The sequence below is a fragment of the Triticum dicoccoides genome, chromosome 3A, assembly GCF_002162155.2.
Source record: "Triticum dicoccoides isolate Atlit2015 ecotype Zavitan chromosome 3A, WEW_v2.0, whole genome shotgun sequence".
NCBI classification, from domain to species: Eukaryota; Viridiplantae; Streptophyta; class Magnoliopsida; order Poales; family Poaceae; genus Triticum; species Triticum dicoccoides.
This window is the reverse complement of record NC_041384.1, coordinates 538,142,701-538,163,340: the sequence shown is the minus strand read 5'-3', so window position 1 is coordinate 538,163,340 and position 20,640 is coordinate 538,142,701.

The window sequence follows — 20,640 nt, the reverse complement described above, 5'->3', positions numbered from 1 at the left end:
ATAACTGGGTGATTATAAAGGTGCTCTGCAAGTGTCTCCGATGGTACTTGTCGAGTTGGCATAGATCGAGATTAGGAGTTGTCACTCCGATTGCCAGAGAGGTATCTCTGGGCCCTCTCGGTAATGCACATCACTATAAGCCTTGCAAGCAATGCAACTAATGAGTTAGTTGCGGGATGATGCGTTACGGAAACGAGTAAAGAGACTTGCCGCTAATGAGATTGAACTAGGTATTGAGATACCGGCGATCGAATCTCGGGCCAGTAACATACCGATGACAAAGGGAACAATGTATGTTGTTATGCGATTTGACCGATAAAGATCTTCGTAGAATATGTAGGAGCCAATATGAACATCCAGATTCCGCTATTGGTTATTGACTGGAGACGTGTCTCGGTCATGTCTACATAGTTCTCAAACCCGTAGGGTTCGCACGCTTAACATTCGGTGACGACCGATATTATGAGTTTATGTGATTTGATGTACCGAAGGTAGTTCAGAGTCCCGGATGAGATCGGGGACATGACGAGGAGTCTCAAAATGGTCGAGACGTAAAGATCGATATATTGGATGACTATATTCGGACATTGGAAAGGTTCCGAGTGATTCGGGTATTTTTCGGAGTACCGGAGATTTACGGGAATACGGGGGAAGAAGTATTGGGCTTCATGGGCCAAGTGGTGGAAGAGAGGAGGCAGGGCACGCGGCCCCCCTAGCCCAAACCGAATTGGACTTGGGGGCCGGCCCCCTTTTCCTCCTTTCCTCCCTCTCCTTCCTTCTCCCTCTCCTCCTTCCTTTCCCCCTCCTAATAGGAGTAGGAAAGGGGAGTCCTACTCCTACTAGGAGGAGGACTCCTCCTCCTGGCGCGCCCTAGACGGGCCGGCTGGCCTCTCCCCTTGCTCCTTTATATACGGGGGCAGGGGGAACCCTAGGACACACAAGTTGATTGTTCCAAGCCATGTGCGGTGCCCCCCTCCACCATAATACACCTCGATCATATCATAGGGGTGCTTAGGCGAAGCCCTGCGTCGATAGCAACATCATCACCGTCATCACGCCGTTGTGCTGACGGAACTCTCCCATGAAGCTCTGCTGGATCGGAGTTCGTGGGACGTCATCGAGCTGAACGTGTGCTGATCTCGGAGGTGCCGTGCGTTCGATACTTGGATCGGTTGGATCGTGAAGACGTACGACTACATCAACCGCGTTCTCATAACGCTTCCGCTTACGGTCTACGAGGGTACGTAGACGATACTCTCCCCTCTCGTTGATGTGCATCACCATGATCTTGCGTGTGCGTAGAATTTTTTTTAAAATTACTATGTTCCCCAACAGTGGTATCCGAGCCTTGTTTATGCATAGATGTTATATGCACGAGTAGAACACAAGTGAGTTGTGGGCGATACAAGTCATCTTGCTTACCAACATGTCATACTTTGGTTAGGCGGTATTGTTGGATGAAGCGGCCTGAACTGACATTACGCGTACGCTTTCGCGAGACTGGTTCTACCGATGTGCTTCACTCACAGGTCGCTGGCGGGTGTTAGTTTCTCCAACTTCAGTTGAACTGAGTGTGACTATGCCCGATCCTTGTTGAAGGTTAAAACAACACTTACTTGACGAAATATCATTGTGGTTTTGATGTGTAGGTAAGAACGGTTCTTGCTCAGCCCGTAGCAGCCACGTAAAACTTGCAACAACAAAGTAGAGGATGTCTAACTTGTTTTTGCAGGGCATGTTGTGATGTGATATGGTCAAGACATGATGCTAAATTGTATTGTATGAGATGATCATGTTTTGTAACATAGCTATCGGCAACTGGCAGGAGCCATATGGTTGTCGCTTTATTGTATGAAATTCAATTGTCATGTAATTGCTTTACTTTATCACTAAGCGGGAGCGATAGTCGTGGAGGCAATAGTTGGCGTGACGACAACGATGCTTCGATGGAGATCAAGGTGTCAAGCCGTTGACGACGGTGATCATGACGGTGCTTTGGAGATGGAGATCACAGGCACAAGATGATGATGGTCATATCATATCACTTATATTGATTGCATGTGATGTTTATCCTTTATGCATCTTATTTTGCTTGATTGGCGGTAGCATTATAAGATGATCTCTCACTAAATTTCAAGGTACAAGTGTTCTCCCTGAGTATGCACCGTTGCCAAAGTTCGTCGTGCCGAGACACCACGTGATGATCGGGTGTGATAAGCTCTACGTTCACATACAACGGGTGCAAACCAGTTTTGCACACGCAGAAATACTCGGGTTAAACTTGATGAGCCTAGCATATGCAGACATGGCCTCGGAACACTGAGACCGAAAGGTCGAGCATGAATCATATAGTAGATATGATCAGCATAGTGATGTTCACCATTGAAAACTACTCCATTTCATGTGATAATCGGTCATGGTTTAGTTGATATGGATCACGTGATCACTTAGATGATTAGAGGGATGTCTATCTAAGTGGGAGTTCTTAAATATGATTAATTCAACTTTAATTTATCATGACCTTAGTACCTGATAGTATTTTGCTTGTCTATATTGTTGTAGATAGATGGCCCGTGTTGTTGTTCCGTTAAATTTTAATGCGTTCCTTGAGAAAGCAAAGCTGAAAGGTGATGGTAGAAATTACACGGACTGGGTCCGTAACTTGAGGATTATCCTCATTGCTGTAGACAAGAATTACGTCCTGGAAGCACCGCTAGGTGCCAAACCCGCTGCAGGAGCAATGCCGGATGTTATGAACGTCTGGCAAAGCAAAGCTGATGACTACTCGATGGTTCAGTGTGCCATGCTTTATGGCTTAGAACCGAGACTTCAACGAAGTTTCGAACGTCATGGAGAATATGAGATGTTCCAGGAGTTGAAGTTAATATTTCAAGCAAATGCCCGGATTGAGAGATATGAAGTCTCCAATAAGTTCTACAGCTGCAAGATGGAGGAGAATAGTTCTGTCAGTGAACATATACTCAGAATGCCTGGGTACCATAACCACTTGACTCAACTGGGAATTAATCTTCCTGTTGATAGTGTCATTGACAGAGTTCTTCAATCACTGCCACCAAGCTACAAGAGCTTCGTGATGAACTATAATATGCAAGGGATGGATAAGACGATTCCTGAGCTCTTCGCAATGCTAAAAGCTTCGGAGGTAGAAATCAAGAAGGAGCATCAAGTGTTGATGGTCAACAAGACCACTAGTTTTAAGAAAAAGGGTAAAGGGAAGAAGAAAGGGAACTTCAAGAAGAATGACAAACAAGTTGTTGCTCAAGACAAGAAACCCAAGTCTGGACCTAAGCCTGAGACTGAGTGCTTCTACTGCAAAGGGACTGGTCACTGGAAGCGGAACTTCCCCAAGTATTTGGCGGATAAGAAGGATGGCAAGGTGAACAAAGGTATATGTGATATGCATGTTATTGATGTGTACCTTACTAAAGCTCGCAGTAGCACCTGGGCATTTGATACTGGTTCTGCTGCTAATATTTGCAACTCAAAACAGGGACTACGGATTAAGCGAAGATTGGCTAAGGATGAGGTGACGATGCACGTGGGAAATGGTTCCAAAGTCGATGTGATCGTCGTCGGCACGCTACCTCTACATCTACCTTTGGGATTAGTTTTAGACCTGAATAATTGTTATTTGGTGGCAGCGTTGAGCATGAACATTATATCTGGATCTTGTTTGATGTGAGACGGTTATTCATTTAAATCCGAGAATAATGGTTGTTCTATTTATGTGAGTAATATATTTTATAGTCATGCACCCCTGAAGAGTGGTCTATTTTTAATGAATCTCGATAGTAGTGATACATATTCATAATATTGAAGCCAAAAGATGCAGAGTTGATAATGTAGTGCAACTTATTTGTGGCACTGCCGTTTAGGTCATATTGGTGTAAAGCGCATGAAGAAACTCCATTCTGATGGACTTTTGGAATCACTTGATTATGAATCACTTGGTACTTGCGAACCATGCCTCATGGGCAAGATGACTAAAATGCCGTTCTCTGGAACTATGGAGCGAGCAACAGATTTGTTGGAAATCATACATACTGATGTATGTGGTCCGATGAATATTAAGGCTCGCGGTGGGTATCGTTATTTTCTCACCTTCACAGATGATTTGAGCAGATATGGGTATATCTACTTGATGAAACATAAGTCTAAAACATTTGAAAAGTTCAAAGAATTTCAGAGTGAACTGGAAAATCATCGTAACAATAAAATAAAGTTTCTACGGTCTAATCATGGAGGAGAATATTTGAGTTACGAGTTTGGTCTTCATTTGAAACAATGCGGAATGGTTTCGCAACTCACGCCACCCGGAACACCATAGCGTAATGGTGTGTCCGAATGTCGTAATCATACTTTACTAGATATGATGCGATCTATGATGTCTCTTACTGATTTACCGCTATCATTTTGGGGTTACGCTTTACAGACAGCTGCATTCATGTTAAATAGGGCACCATCTAAATCCGTTGAGATGACGCCTTATGAACTATGGTTTGGCAAGAAACCAAAGTTGTCATTTCTTAAAGTTTGGGGTTGCGATGCTTATGTGGAAAAGCTTCAACCTAATAAGCTCGAACCCAAATCGGAGAAATGTGTCTTCATAGGATACCCAAAGGAGACTGTTGGGTACACCTTCTATCACAGATCCGAAGGCAGGACATTTGTTGCTAAGAGTGGATCCTTTCTAGATAGGGAGTTTCTCTCGAAAGAAGTGAATGGGAGGAAAGTAGAACTTGATGAGGTAACTGTACCTCCTCCCTTATTGGAAACTAGTCCATCACAGAAACCGGTTCCTTGACACCTACACCAATTAGTGAGGAAGCCAATAATGATGATTATGAAACTTTAGATCAAGTTACTACCGAACCTCGTAGGTCAACCAAAGTAAGATCCACACTAGAGTGGTACGGTAGTCCTGTTCTGGAGGTCATGTTACTTGACCATGACGAACCTACGAACTATGAGGAAGCGATGATGAGCCCGGATTTCGCAAAATGGCTTGAGGCCATGAAATCTGAGATGGGATCCATGTATGAGAACAAAGTGTGGACTTTGGTTGACTCGCCCAATGATCGGCAAGCCATCGAGAATAAATGGACCTTCAAGAAGAAGACTGACGCAGATGGTAATGTTACTGTCTACAAAGCTTGACTTGTTGCAAAAGGTTTTTGACAAGTTCAAGGTGTTGACTACGATGAGACCTTCTCACCCATAGCGATGCTTAAGTCCGTCTGAATCATGTTAGCAATTGCTACATTTTATGATTATGAAATTTGGCAAATGAATGTAAAGACTGCATTCCTGAATGAATTTCTGGAAGAAGAGTTGTATATGATGCAACCTGAAGGTTTTATCGATCCAAAGGGTGCTAACAAAGTGTGCAAGCTCCAGCGATCCATTTATGGACTGGTGCAAGCCTCTAGGAGTTGGAATAAACGTTTTGATAGTGTGATCAAAGCATATGGTTTTATACAGACTTTTGGAGAAGCCTGTATTTACAAAAAAGTGAGTGGGAGCTTTGTAGCATTTCTAATATTATATGTGGATGACATATTGTTGATTGGAAATGATATAGAATTTCTGGATAGCATAAAAGGATACTTGAATACAAGTTTTTCAATGAAAGACCTCGGTGAAGCTGCTTATATATTGGACATCAAGATCTATAGAGATAGATCAAGACGCTTAATTGGACTTTCACAAAGCACATACCTTGATAAAGTTTTGAAGAAGTTCAAAATGGATCAAGCTAAGAAAGGGTTCTTGCCTGTGTTACAAGGTGTGAAGTTGAGTAAGACTTAATGCCCGACCACCGCAGAAGATAGAGAGAAAATGAAAATTGTTCCCTATGCTTCAGCCATAGGCTCTATCATGTATGCAATGCTGTGTACCAGACCTGATGTGTGCCTTGCTATTAGTTTAGCAGGGGGTACCAAAGTAATCCAGGAGTGGATCACTAGACAGCGGTCAAGAACATCCTGAAATACCTGAAAAGGACTAAGGATATGTTTCTCGTTTATGGAGGTGACAAAGAGCTCGTCGTAAATGGTTACGTCGATGCAATCTTTGACACTGATCCGGACGATTCTAAATCGCAAACCGGATACGTGTTTATATTGAACGATGGAGCTGTCAGTTGGAACAGTTCTAAACAAAGCGTTGTGGCGGGATCTACGTGTGAAGCGGAGTACATAGCTGCTTCGGAAGCAGCAAATGAAGGAGTCTGGATGAAGGAGTTCATATCCGATCTAGGTGTCATACCTAGTGCATCGGGTACAATGAAAATCTTTTGTGACAATACTGGTGCAATTGCCTTGGCAAAGGATCCAGATTTCACAAGAGAACCAAACACATCAAGAGACGCTTCAATTCCATCCGCGATCAAGTCCAGGTGGGAGACATAGAGATTTGCAAGATGCATACGGATCTGAATGTTGCAAACCCGTTGACTAAGCCTCTCTCACGAGCAAAACATGATCAGCACCAAGGCTCGATGGGTGTTAGAATCATTAATGTGTAAGCTAGATTATTGACTCTCGTGCAAGTGGGAGACTAAAGGAAATATGCCCTAGAGGCAATAATAAAGTTATTATTTATTTCCTCATATCATGATAAATGTTTATTATTCATGCTAGAATTGTATTAACCGGAAACATAATACATGCGTGAATACATAGACACACAGAGTGTCACTAGTATGCCTCTACTTGACTAGCTCGTTAATCAAAGATGGTAATGCTTCCTAACCATATACATGAATTTTCATTTGATATACGGGATCACATCATTAGGAGAATGATGTGATTTACTTGACCCATTCCTTTAGCTTAGCACTTGATCGTTTTAGTTTACTGCTATTGCTCTCTTCATGACTTATACATGTTCCTGTGACTATGAGATTATGCAACTCCCGATTACCGGAGGAACACTTTGTGTGCTACCAAACGTCACAACGTAACTGGGTGATTATAAAGGTGCTCTACGGGTGTCTCCAATGGTACTTGTTGAGTTGGCATAGATCGAGATTAGGATTTGTCACTCCGATTGTTGGAGAGGTATCTTTGGGCCCTCTCGGTAATGCACGTCACTATAAGCCTTGCAAGCAATGCAACTAATGAGTTAGTTGCGGGATGATGCATTACGGAAATGAGTAAAGAGACTTGCCAGTAACGAGATTGAACTAGGTATTGAGATACCGACGATCAAATCTCGGGCAAGTAACATACCGTTGACAAAGGGAATAACGTATGTTGTTATGAGGTTTGACCGATAAAGATCTTCGTAGAATATGTAGGAGCCAATATGAACATCCAGGTTCTGTTATTGGTTATTGACCGAAGACGTGTCTCGGTCATGTCTACATAGTTCTCGAACCCGTAGGGTCCGCACACTTAACGTTCGTGACGATCGGTATTATGAGTTTATGTGATTTGATGTACCGAAGGTAGTTCGGAGTCCCGGATGAGATCAGGGACATGACGAGGAGTCTCGAAATGGTCGAGACATAAAAATCGATATGTTGGACGACTATATTCGGACATCGGAAAGGTTCCGAATGATTCGAGTATTTTTCGAAGTACCGGGGAGTTACGAGAATACAGGGAAGAAGTATTGGGCCTCATGGGCCAAGTGGTGGACAAGAGGAGGCAGGGCGCGCGGCCCCCTAGCCCAAACCGAATTGGACTAGGGGGCGGCCCCCCTTTCCTCATTTCCTCCCTCTCCTTCCTTCTCCCTCTCCTCCTTCCTTTCCCCCTCCTAGTAAGAGTATGAAAGGGGAGTCCTACTCCTACTAGGAGGATGACTCCTCTTCCTGGCGCACCCTAGAAGGGTCGGTCGGCCTTCCCCCCTTGCTCCTTTATATACGAGGGCAGGGGCACCCTAGGACACACAAGTTGATTGTTCCAAGCCGTGTGCGGTGCCCCCCTCCATCATAATCCATCTCGATTATATCGTAGCGGTGCTTAGGCGAAGCCCTGCGTCGGTAGCAACATCATCACCGTCATCACACCGTCGTGCTGACGGAACTCTCTCGTGAAGCTCTGCTGGATCAGAGTTTGTGGGACGTCATCGAGCTGAATGTGTGCTGAACTTGGAGGTGTCGTGTGTTCGGTACTTGGATCGGTCGGATCATGAAGACGTACGACTACATCAGCCGCGTTCTCATAACGCTTCCGCTTACGGTCTACGAGGGTACGTAGACGATACTCTCCCCTCTCGTTGTTGTGCATCACCATGATCTTGCGTGTGCGTAGGAAATTTTTTAAAATTACTATGTTCACCAACAACACCCTCATCTGGCTGACCGTTTCTGTTATTCTGGATCATCGCAAATAGTTCGTATGGATTAACCGTATGCCACACATCGCACACGTGTCTCTGATCTGAATCGTGTTTGATGTATGCACAATCACAAACAGTTCATCTCATTTTTTACGGTTTTCTTACACCACCATTTACGATTAATGCATCGCACACAGTTTCGCCGAATGGTCTTCGATTGGACTGTCGCATTTGGACCATCCTGCAATAGTGTCCCTTCAGATATGCGGGTGTTGTGGCGGGCCTGCTTCTAGGCATCCACTATATCCTTCTCATTTCGATTTCCAGTATCAGATGAGGCTGCAAAATTTTCTCCTTGGTATTTTCCTCATTAACATCCACATGTGTATTTAATTTCGCTCCAGTATAGCGTCTTCATCGACCTCCGTATTTGTATTTGAATTGTGACGATGTTAATGTTTTGGATTAGGTTCCTGTAATTGTGCTTCAATTACATTAACATTACCAGGTGAAAAAAACTGCCCTCGCTCGTCCGCTCGTGCAGCGACTAGGTCCATTTTCTCCGGCTGTTTCTCGTGCACTCTCTACTTGCAGCCAGCGGCCGCGGCCACTGGGCTCGCCCACGCGGCGTACGGCGGCGGCGGTGTTCCTTCCCCGTGTTATTTTGGGCGACATGTGGCAAGGTACTAGTGTTGGCTGGATGTTGTGAAGGGCGAAGTTGTAGCGGGCGGCGCTCCATGCGAGGCTGCACGCGAAGAAAGGATGGTTGTGGGTGGCCACATCGGTGCCATGGTCCTTGCCTCCACCAGCCCACCAATCTTGGTCACTCCACATATTTTCAATGGAAGCAGCCACTCGGGGCGCTGTTAGTTCAATGGCAAGAGCACGTGAACTCTCCTCTCTTCCCCCGCCATGGAGCGGAGGTTTAAGCGGTGGCCAAGCATGGTTGTTTTGGCCGTTGCTGTCAGATTTTGGGTTCCGGCAGACCCTTAAGGTTCGAACACTGGGGTGCGCGCGGAGATTTCGCCTTCTACCTACCTGCACCCCTCCGCCTCGCTAAGATCTAAGCTATAGAAAGAACAGCACAAGAGACACAGGGTTTATACTGGTTCGGGCCACCGTTGTGGTGTAATACCCTACTCCAGTATGTGGTGTGGTGGATTGCCTCTTGGGCTGTTGATGATGAGCAATGCAAGGAAGAACAGCCTCGCGAGGGTCTGTTCTTGGCTGAGGGGATGAACTGCTAGGAGGAGTTCAGTCACCATTCTCTCTCTCTCTCTCTCTCTTCTCGATTCTCTCTCTGATTTCGATCCGATCTCCGATCTCTCCTACCCTGTGGGTGGCTAGTCCTATTTATAGGCAAAGGCCCTGGGCCTCTTCCCAAATATTGAGCGGGAAGGGCACCAACAATTGGCCATTTTGAAGGGGAACATCTGGTACACTTATCCTGACTAAAGTTGGTCCTCGCCTGCCAAAGGCTCTGGTGGTGACGTTGGCTTGGGCTCCATAATGACTTCCTCATGCCGTTGGACTGGTCTTGATCTCGTTGCACCGAAACGGGTGCCTTTGCTTGATGCTCTCGCCTGCGCTTGCTCCCTTTGCACCAAAGAGGAAAGGAGGACACTGCGCGGCTGGCGCCCGCCTGGCGCCTTTGGTCGTCATGGCTTGCGTCACGGGCACCTCGTGAGGTACCCCGCCTTGATCTCTCCACCTCCTCGCGAGCCAGCCTGATGAGGCCGTGCCTGAGGAAGCTCTGTGTCGTCCGCCCCACGAGGCTTGGCCCCTCGCGAGGGTCTTGGGTCTGTGTTGATGAAGATGGGCCGTGCTGGGCCCCTCCTCGAGCCACGCCGCAGGCCGCAGGCAGGCAAGTCTGGGGACCCCCATTCCCAGAATGCCGATAGTAGCCCCCGGGCCCAAGACGCGCCCGGACTTGGCCGTGCAGGGAGGCGAAAGGGCAAGAGCGAAGCGCCGCGGGCCCTAACAGCCTGCGGCCTTGGGCGTCGTGTGGCGGTTGATTGGACGTGGGCGCCTCAGCAACCGCGTGAGTTGATAAGGGAGCGGCATCTGCCTAGGCTTTGCTTTTTGCTTTCTCCGGTTGCTGCTCAGATCCCCTTTCTTGTGCCTCTCCTTCCTTCCTCCAAAATTTCTAGATCTACTTTGACCGCGTGACCTGGGAAGCCATGGCGCCTCGTCAGTCCCCGGCCGGAGCTTGGTACTCGTCTGCCCTGGACTCGCCGAACGTGTCTGAGGCGCGCATCGCCCGGTTGCGCCGGATGGCGGCGGCGCGGGGCATTGATGGGGCGAAGGTGTTCAAGGCCGGCTCCGCCACCCCTAAGGGCCAAGGGAGCACCTTCTATCCATTCTTTGTAAGCGCCATTGCTTCTGGCCTGGTGCCTCCCTTCTCGGAGTTCTTCTTATCTGTCCTCCGCCATTATAAGCTATAGGCTTTGCATCTCCACCCCAACTTTGTCCTTCTCCTGGCAATCTTCGCCTATTACTGCGAGGCTCACGTAGGGGTGCAGCCCTCGGTGGCCTTGCTGCGCCACTACTTCTACCTCCAGACCTCTCGCGGTCCTACTTCCGCGTGCGCGAGCTTCATCGCGTACGGTGGCGCCATTGCCATTTCGAACCCCGGGAAAAGGATTGAGGGCTTCAGGAGCAAGTGGGTCTTGGCAGATGCTGGGCGCATCCACCCTCGGCTGATCTTACCCACAGAGCAACCCACGAGCTCCAGCGATTGGGGTCGAGCGGAGCTCGCGGACCCCGCGTGAAGCTGGTGTTGGAGAAGATGGACGTGGATCTGAGGCCGGCCAACATGGCGGCGGCGAAGCTGACCGGCGCGTCGCTGCTGAGGGAATTCCTGGAGCACCAGCTGGCTCCACTTCGGTAGTACTCACTTCCGATGTGGAGGCCCCATCTGAGCCCCGCGGCCTTGGCCGACGAAGATCTGGCTGCGGTCCTCCAATCTCTGGTCGGGGGCGATGTGGCGAGGTTGGAGGGGGCTCCTACGCCCTTGTTCCTCCGTGACGACTGGGAGCAGGTAGTGGAGTCCATGCCCGTCTTCAACGGGGACGGGCCCGTGCCCATGGAAACTCCTGGGGAATCGGTGGACGTGTCCTCCGACGACTCCAGCAAAGAGGAGGAAGGAGGGGAGCGGGAAAAAGGGCCTGACTCTGAGGCGACTGACGGAGAGTTGAGGGCTCCCCTCCCCCGGTGCAGGTCCCGCGCTCTCCGCCTCTCTCCAAGCAATGACGACGAGGATGATGACGAGCAGGGCGGCGGGAGCTTGCCCCCGAACCCGAAGAAGGACAGGACCGGGCTGATCTCCCACGGGTCTGCCCCGGCCCCGAGGCGGACCGCAGACACGCCTTCCACTCCCGAGCTTCCCAAGGTTGACCCTTCCAGCCGGCTTTCAGGCTTCAAATTTGGCCGGAGGCTGCCTGAGCTCATTGGCGACGACCCGTAAGCGCTTGATTCTTGTCTTTATTTCTTGTTCTGCTGCTGAGGCTTGACGTCCACATCTTTTGGACAGGCTGGCGCCCGCAGCAAAGAAGCCGAAGGGAGCTCATGAGGTTCCATCCGTGGCAGCGCCTCTACCTGCGAAGGAAGGTGACCGCGACGCACGGGCTTCTCCTGCCCGGTCGTCCTCACGAGGCCTGGCTTAGCCGGCTGGGGCGAGCTCAGACCCCATGGCCCAAGTGACTCCCGAGGTGCCTTTGCCTGCTGCCACCACTACAGCCGTTGGGGCGCAGCAGGCTCCGTCTCAGGATGCTGTGGTCGCGCTGCCGCCTTCTCCTCTTACTCCACCGACTGTTGTCTCTCCGACTCCTCCTGCCGTTCTGGATCGTGCTGCTGCTGAACTGGACCGGCTGCGGCAGGATCTTCTTGGCACCGACCCTCGCTTGGTGGCCGGGCGCTTGGAGCTGGCTTCAGGATGGATTCGCTCCGACGCTTCGATTCGGGCATCGCTGGTCCAGGCCTCGACGGCTTGCGATGAGGAGAGGCAGGCCGTCCTTGAGGCGAAGGCTGCTCGTGACGCAACCCTGGGGGAGGTGGTCGACGTCCGTGGTCGCTGCAAGGCGCTGGAGGACGAGCTGCAAGGCCTGCGGGACCAGCTCGTGAAAGAGGCCCGCCTTCGCCAAGAGCAGGAAGAAGGCGTGAAGGCTCGCGAGGCGGCCGTCAAGGAGAGGGAGGTCAAGCTCAGGAGGCGCCGTGACCGCCTAGGCGTGCTGGAGCAGGAGTTGGGGGCGAGGAAGGTCAAGCTAGACGACAAGGCCCAGGTTCTTGCGGAGGACCGCGTGGCCTTCGCGGAGATGGAGGCGAAGGCTCGCTCCTCGCTGAGGACGCTTTACGACAGCGGCTTGGAGAGCCCGCTGGCTGGCGCCGAGGATGGCCCCGCCAAGCTGCTTCCCTTCCTGGTTCGCGCTCTTGAAGATGTCGCCCTTGGCCTTGGCCCCATGGCCGAGGCCGAGGCGCGTGTCATGTCTTCTGTAGCGCTGACGCGGGTCCTCACCCACATCTATCTTCACGATCCCGGCATCGACCTCGACAGCCTGCTGGAGCCAGTAAGCAGCAAGCGTGCCGTTGCCGCTGCCGAGGCCGTGAAGGGTCGCACGGAGGCTCTGCTAGGGAAGTTCCGGGCCTTCAGCACCAAGACGAAGCAAGGCGCTGCCGACCCCGCTGCTCCATGAGGCGAACCCACTCCGCGCTGCTCCACCGCCGACAAGTGACTCCGTTGTGGCTCCTGTCCTGCCTTTAATTCCTGCACATGTATCATGCCTCGGGGAGGCGTTTAAACTTGCGTTTGGCATTGAGATAACAGTGTGGACTGTAATATTTGCTTTTGAATTCCTTGAAATTTACGCTTTTCCTTCCTACTTGCTTATGTTCTACGCCGGCAGAGCCCGGCCCCGCGCATACCTCAGCCGCCGTTAGCCCCGACCGGAAACCAGGACAGGACCAAGGAGTGAGGGGCTACGTGACAAGTTAGGCTCCTGAGTTGCGATGCTCAGGAGTCCCCCTTGGCGCACGAACAGCAAGTAGGGAGGTGTGATGTGGGTGGATCTACCGTTCTACGTCTGCAGAGCCCGGCCGCGCGCATACCTCAACCGCCGTTAGCCTTTCGGAACTAAGGAGTGAGGGGCTACGTGACCAGTTAGGCTCCTGAGTCGCAATGCTCAGGAGTCCCCCTTGACGCTCAAACGGCCTTCGTACCTTGGCTCCGCTCGGGGAGAGACGCGCGATGAACTAGGCCCGGGGGGGCCTGGCTGGGTGGCGTGCGTTTGGGCATGACCTAGGCGCAACCCCCGTGCCCAGCCTCCTCGCGCGGCACTCCCGAGGGGAGGCGTTACAATGAGGCTAGACACTGAGCTCTGGGCTCCCTGAGGTTGATGCGGCCCGGGGGCCGCCCTCAGTTGTTTATCACCAGCGCGGAGCATAGCGCTTCCGTATGTGTACGGGCATAGCCGCTCCTCGGCAGTATCGTCAGCCAGCGCGAAGCATGGTGCTTCCACTGGTACGTGGGAGGGGGCTCCCCTCCGAGAGGAGTCCCCGGGGCGTGTACAGCCCCGCCCTGACATGTGGCTGGCACGGTAGGGCCTGGCAAGGTGTATGTGGGCACCCGTGAGCCAGCGCGGGACTCACGGGGCCCTACCTCTAGGCGGGTTGCGCCTGGCACTGGGCCTTATCTTGTGATGTGTCCCTGCAAATTTGGTTAGATGCTGGCACTCTACGTCCTCGGGTCCCGGCCCTCGAGCTGGTCTCAGCCATCGCTGGTATGCCAGGTCGCGATGCCGTGGACAAGGCCAGAGGGTGAGGGTTGGAGAGCCAGTAAGATCCTTGAGTCGCGATGCTCAGGTACCCCCCCTTTAACGTGCAAGTGGTCGGCATGGAGAAGAAGAAGTGCCGTGGACAGGCATCAAATAATCAAGCATGGTGGGTCAAACACATAGCCGGAAATAAACGCAAAAGGGGAGACATGCCGCTGGGTCTGGCCCGAGCGACTTGGGGGATGATGCAGCCCGAGGGGCGCCCCCAGCAAGGTAAGCTAACAACATAAAATAAAAGGGATACATGCCGCAGGAACGGACCCACGCGGCCTGGGAATAATGCAGCCCTGGGGGGCGCTCCCAGCTGGAAATGAAACTTGAAAGACGTCACCTGATGATGTTGAAGACGAAGGAGTGTTGGTGTAGCAGACTCGGTGGGCTGCGGAAGCCGATCCTCACGAGCCCCCAGACCCATGGGCCTCGGGAGGCTTCGGAGGCGCTGGTGGCTCCTTGCGGACCATCTCCATCTTCACCAGGGCTGCGGAACACCTGACCTCTTGAGCTTCCATGATGCCCCTCATGAGGCGCTGGCACGTGGCAGCCGCGTTCGGCAAGCCGTAAGGCATGCGAACGTAGCTGTGGGGTGGACCTTCGCAGCGCCCCACTCGTGAGGGCCAGAGGTGCTCCAGAGAGGCGACTCGATTGAGCCCTGGTATGTCGATGCAGATGCGCAGCCCACCATCCTCACCTGGATGGGGAGCCACAACTGGTAGGCGGCGGCCGCCTCTCATGACTCTTGACTCCTGTAGCTCCTGAATGGCCTTGCTGACGAACTTCTGAGGGTCTGGCCCTCCTTGCCTTACTCCCTCTTGAGGGAAACGTGCTTCGAAACACGCCTCCATGTGGTGCCCAAGCGCCTCCCTCGTGACCTTAGCCAGGTCAGTGGCCCTCCAGGGGAGAGCGCCCGAGCCCTGCCTGAGGAGGGCACCGGGCGCACTTTCCTATGCGATGGAAGGAGGTTCCCCCTGGGCAGGCACGGGCCCTGAGGGGCCTGCCTCCTGAGGGGCCGGGCCGGACGATGTCTTCTTCTTCCTGGGGGCGGTCTCGGGAAGCCTCCTGCTTCCGCGATCCGGGTCTTCCAGTGATGCGGCCTGAAAGGCTCGTTCCAGGGAACACACCGCGTCCTTCTCTTCACAGGGCACCGTGATGACTCCGCCACTTCCTGGCATCTTGAGGACGTTGTAGCCGTGGTGAGTTACGGCCATGAATTTGGCCAGCGCTGGGTACCCAAGGATGGCGTTGTACGGCAGGCGAATGTGAGCAACGTCGAAGTCGATGAGCTCGGTGCGGTAGTTGTCGCGTGCCTCAAAGGTGACAGGGAGGCGGACCTGCCCAATCGGGACCGTGGAGCCGTCGGTGACTCTGGAGAAAGGCTTGGTTAGCTGAAGCTGGTTGTAGGGCACTTGGAGATTGTTGAATGTTTCCACGGACAGGACGTTGAGCCCTGCCCCGCCATCGATGAGTGTCCTGGTGACCACCACGTTGCTGACGATTGGGGAACAAAGCATCGGGAGGACTCCGGCTGTGGCCGCACACTTGAGCTGATCTGCTGAGCTGAACGTGATGGCGCACGCCGACCACCTGAGAGGGCGCATGGCTTCAAGCTTGGGGAGGACTGCATTCACTTCGCGGGCGAACTGCTTGAAGATGCGTTGAGAGGCTAGGGCTTGAGCCCCGCCCAGGATGCAGGCGATCGCGCGTGGCTCCTGGAAGCCCCCAGCCCCCTCGTCCTGATGGCGGTCCTCGTTTCTCCTTGGATGCGGCGGCAGCGGAGGGAGGCCTGCGTTGCCTTGCGGGCGATCCTCGCGAGGCTGATCCCTCCAGTCTCCCTCGCGAGGCGGGTCTTGCCAGCGATCCTCGCAAGGTTGATCGCGCCACCCTTGGCGCGGGCAGCGGTCTTCCCAGCGTCCTGCGTTCCTTCCTCCTCCTAGACCGTAGCCCCGGTCACCGCGGTCGGGGCGACGGCCGATCCTTCCTTCTCGCACGGCTCGGAGCTCTTGACATTCGTTGGTGTTGTGGGTGTGGAGGTCATGGTACACACAGTACCGACTGCCCTTGGAAGATTCGGGCTGGTCTCTGCCCCGCTTGGTGTCTGGTTCTGCCGCGAGCACGGCAGCCCCCTTGCGCTTCACATCCTTGGCCTTGGGCTTCTTCTCTTCTGGGTCCGCGGCAGGCAGCTCGAGGAGGGAGAGACGCCCTTCTTCAGCCCTCGCGCACTTGGTTGCCAAGTTGAACAACTCCAAGGAAGTGCACAGGTCTTCATGCATCGTCAGCTCCTCCTTCATCTTGACGTCGCGCACGCCGTCGGAGAAGGCTGAGATGATGGCCTCCTCGATCACCTTGGGAATCTTGAGGCGTGCGTTGTTGAAGCGCTGGATGTACTTCTGCAGGGTCTCCCCGGATTGTTGCTTGATGCGGCGTATGTCGCTCACGGCGGGTGGCCGGTCGCGAGTACCTTGGAAGTTGGCGATGAAGCGGGTGCGCATCTCGTCCCAGGAGGAGATCGTGCCTGGAGCCAGGTTCAGGAGCCAGGTGCGGGCCCCGTCCTTGAGCGCCATGGGAAACCAGTTCGCCATGACCTTCTCGTCTCTGTTGGCAGCTTCGATGCCCAGCTCATAGAGCTAGAGGAACTCCGCAGGGTCGGTCGTGCCGTCGTAACGAGGAGGCAGGTCTGGCTTGAACTTGCCGGGCCACGGGATGCTGCGTAGCTCGGTGGTGAAGGCACGACAGCCTGCTGTGGCCACGGGAGGCCTTGGGTGACGGAGAGCTTGGTCTTGCATGTCCCCACGCGCTGCAGCTGGGAGCAGCGCGGGGTCTTGACGTGCGGGAGCAGGAGCATGGTCGCGACATGCTGGAGCAGGGAGCGCCCGGGCAGCTTCTTGTGGGCGAGGGGCTTCTTGGCAGCTCTGCTCTTGCCGCGCTGGCACCTGACGGAGCGGGTTCCGCCCAGGGGCCACGCGCCTTGGAGCCATGGCGCCTTCTTGAGGAGGAGGCGGCTGGGGCGCCCCCAGAGCTTCGTCGCCCGCGCGGGGCGGGGTGCGGTGCAGCGGAACGGACGGCGCAGGAGAGCCCCCTGCAGCACGGTCGAGCCATTCTTCGTAGACGTCGTCGACGGGATGGTAGCGCAGGAGCTCATTTGCCGCGATGAGCGCAGCTCGAGCCTCCATGGGTGCGCGGAGCGCGTGGGACGAAGAACCAACTGGGGTGAGCGAGGAAGTAGCGGTGCGGCCGTCTTGCCGCACGGACGGATGCTGAGACGACGCTTGCTGCTCGTCCCCTGCCAGGTCGGTGGCGGCGTTGACGGTAGGTGACGGGGAACGGCGAGGACGCCCGCCGACAGGAGCCGTCTGGGCGACGCGAGAAGCGAGAGCGGTCCGGCGCTCGGCGCGGGCCCGACGAGCGTCAGACATGGACGCGATGGTCGGAGGAGAAACGGGATGGTGGAAGATGAATTCCGGCGCACCCCTACCTGGCGCACCAAATGTCGGATTTCGGGTTCCAGCAGACCCTTGAGGTTCGAACACTGGGGTGCGCGCGGAGATTTCGCCTTCTACCTACCTGCACCCCTCCGCCTCGCTAAGATCTAAGCTATAGAAAGAACAGCACAAGAGACACATGGTTTATACTGGTTCGGGCCACCGTTGTGGTGTAATACCCTACTCCAGTGTGTGGTGTGGTGGATTGCCTCTTGGGCTGATGATGATGAGCAATACAAGGAAGAACAACCTCGCGAGGGTCTGTTCTTGGCTGGGGGGATGAACTGCTAGGAGGAGTTCAGTCACCCTTCTCTCTCTCTCTCTCTCTTCTCGATTCTCTCTCTGATTTTGATCCGATCTCCGATCTCTCCTACCCTGTGGGTGGCTAGTCCTATTTATAGGCAAAGGCCCTGGGCCTCTTCCCAAATATTGAGCGGGAAGGGCGCCAACAATTGGCCATTTTGAAGGGGAACATCTGGTACACTTATCCTGACTAAAGTTGGTCCTCGCCTGCCAAAGGCTCTGGTGGTGACGCTGGCTTGGGCTCCACAATGACTTCCTCCATGCCGTTGGACTGGTCTTGGTCTCGTTGCACCGAAACGGGTGCCTTTGCTTGATGCTCTCGCCTGCGCTTGCTCCCTTTGCACCAAAGAGGAAAGGAGGACACTGTGCGGCTGGTGCCCGCCTGGCGCCTTTGGTCGTCATGGCTTGCGTCACGGGCACCTCGTGAGGTGGCCCGCCTTGATCTCTCCGCCTCCTCGCGAGCCAGCCTGATGAGGTCGTGCCTAAGGAAGCTCCATGTCGTCCGCCCCGCGAGGCTTGGCCCCTCGCGAGGGTCTTGGGTCTGTGTTGATGAAGATGGGCCGTGCTGGGCCCCTCCTCGAGCCACGCCGCAGGCCGAAGGCAGGCAAGTCTGGGGACCCTCGTTCCCAGAACGCCGACATTTGCCTACATCTTCGCAGGGCGAGCGCGGTCATGGTGGTCTTCTGCTCTAGCTCGGGCGGAAGGTCGGGTGGTGACATAATTCTTGCCAGCGTGTTGCTCATCGGTCGGACGGTTGTCACCTGAGAAGCTTCAACACTTAAACCTGTATGATTTGCGTCAATAAGCGAGGACGACTAACTTAGTGGAAGCGAGTGGTGCTGTCGTTTCTAGCAGATCAGCCTCGGCTGTCACTTGTGAGGATGTTGCAAGGCCTTCGAAGTATCCTGAACTCTGGATTTTGCATTGTCGCAATTTGTCCTCCTTGCCAAAGACATCTTTGGGTGATGGCGAGTGGATCTTGTTGAGTCTCGTCGACCTACCTATGTAGACAAGTTCATCGCTCGTCATGGGAACCGTGCATGTATGCAACTATCAGGATTGAGGCAAGTGGAGAGGGCAACATATTTTGACTTCGATTGGGTGGTACTTCTCAGAGTACCTAGCTAGTCTTGAGCTCCATGGTGAAAACTCTAGTCTAACCCTAGTTGGTTATACCTACCAACGTTGACGTTCTTGCCTTGTAACCATGATGATGCCATTGTTTAGGGTTTTCTCGGATTTGATCTTCTGGGTGAAAACCCATGATCTAACCTTCGGTAGTTGGATCCCTCACGACGGTGCTTGTACATCATTCCCTTTCTGGAGGTGTCACTTTTTGGACAATCCTTCTCGTAGTCCTTATGTTGTCAAAAGTTGGTTGGCGTTGTTGGTCACTGGTGTACATCGTGAAGCGTTGTTCTCGTTGCTTCGGATTTTTTTTGTTTTTCATCCACCTAGAGATAGCTTTGCTCTTGTATGACTTTGCTTTTCGTCGGCGCGGTCTTGTGTGTGTGTGTGTGTGTGTTGGTTGGTTGCGTGCATCCTGGTTATGCAGATGTCGGGTGTGTACTCATCATGGTTGTATCCATCGATGGTACACTATGAGGCAATAAATAAACACACTATCAAAAAACATTACTTGCAAACAAAATGACTTATTTAAAACACAACTTTGTCATTCAATAGACTAATCCTCTTTTTTTTCTCCATAGTAGACACATGTTTCTAAGGTTGTATTTTAACACCTAAATGAAATTAGGAATTTAAAATATTGAAAATAAAAAAGCTAACAATCTAATAGGACATGACAAATACTGATAACTTGATAATGAGGGGAGTTGGGGACACATCCCAGACATGCGAGTAGGTAGGCCTAACAACTTGGACGACGAAGGCAATGGCCGACGAGGAGGAAGGTGGACGACTAGGCCGGCGTACTTGGCCATGGAGAGTAGCGGCGACATGATGTGAGAGAGCTGTGACCGACCCCTAGAGATAAATCACGACCCACATGCACGGCCGTATTAGCTTGAAGAGCTCCTATTCAGTGCGCTGCGTGCTGGGAGGGCCGCAACGCGCACCCATCGCTCCCAGCGCGCTCGTTTGGGCTGGCTCATTTGCGGGGCTCTCTATTTTCTTTAATTTTGAGCTTTTCCACTTTCTTTATTTCTTTTCTATGTTTGTTTTTTTCTTTTCTAAATAATTTGGGATTACAAAAGGTGCCAAAATTTAAAAATTGTGCATTTAGAAAAAAAATGGTCAAGAAATCATAAAAATATTCCCACATTCATAAAATGTTCGTGGTTTTACAAACAATTTTTGCATATTTAAAAATGTTCATGATTTTGAAAAACAACATTCTGAAATCAAAAATTGTTCAAGATGTCAAAAAAAGTTCATGTACTAAAAATGTTATGAAATTGAACAAATGTTCGTAAATTCAAAAATTGTTCATGATTTATTAGAAATGTGCATAAAAATCAAAAAATGAATTACAATATAAGTTCACCAATTCAATAAATATTTGTTGATAAAAGAATTCATTTATTTAAATGTTCATGCATTTTTAAAAAATGCCCCTGAATTAGGGAAATTATTCCCCCAATTTTTGACAAATGTTCATCGATTTAAAAAATGTTTCCGAATTTCAAAAAATGTTCGTGAATTCGATTTTTTATAATGATTTTAAAAAATCTTCGTGAATTTGGAGAAAATATTAACAGGTT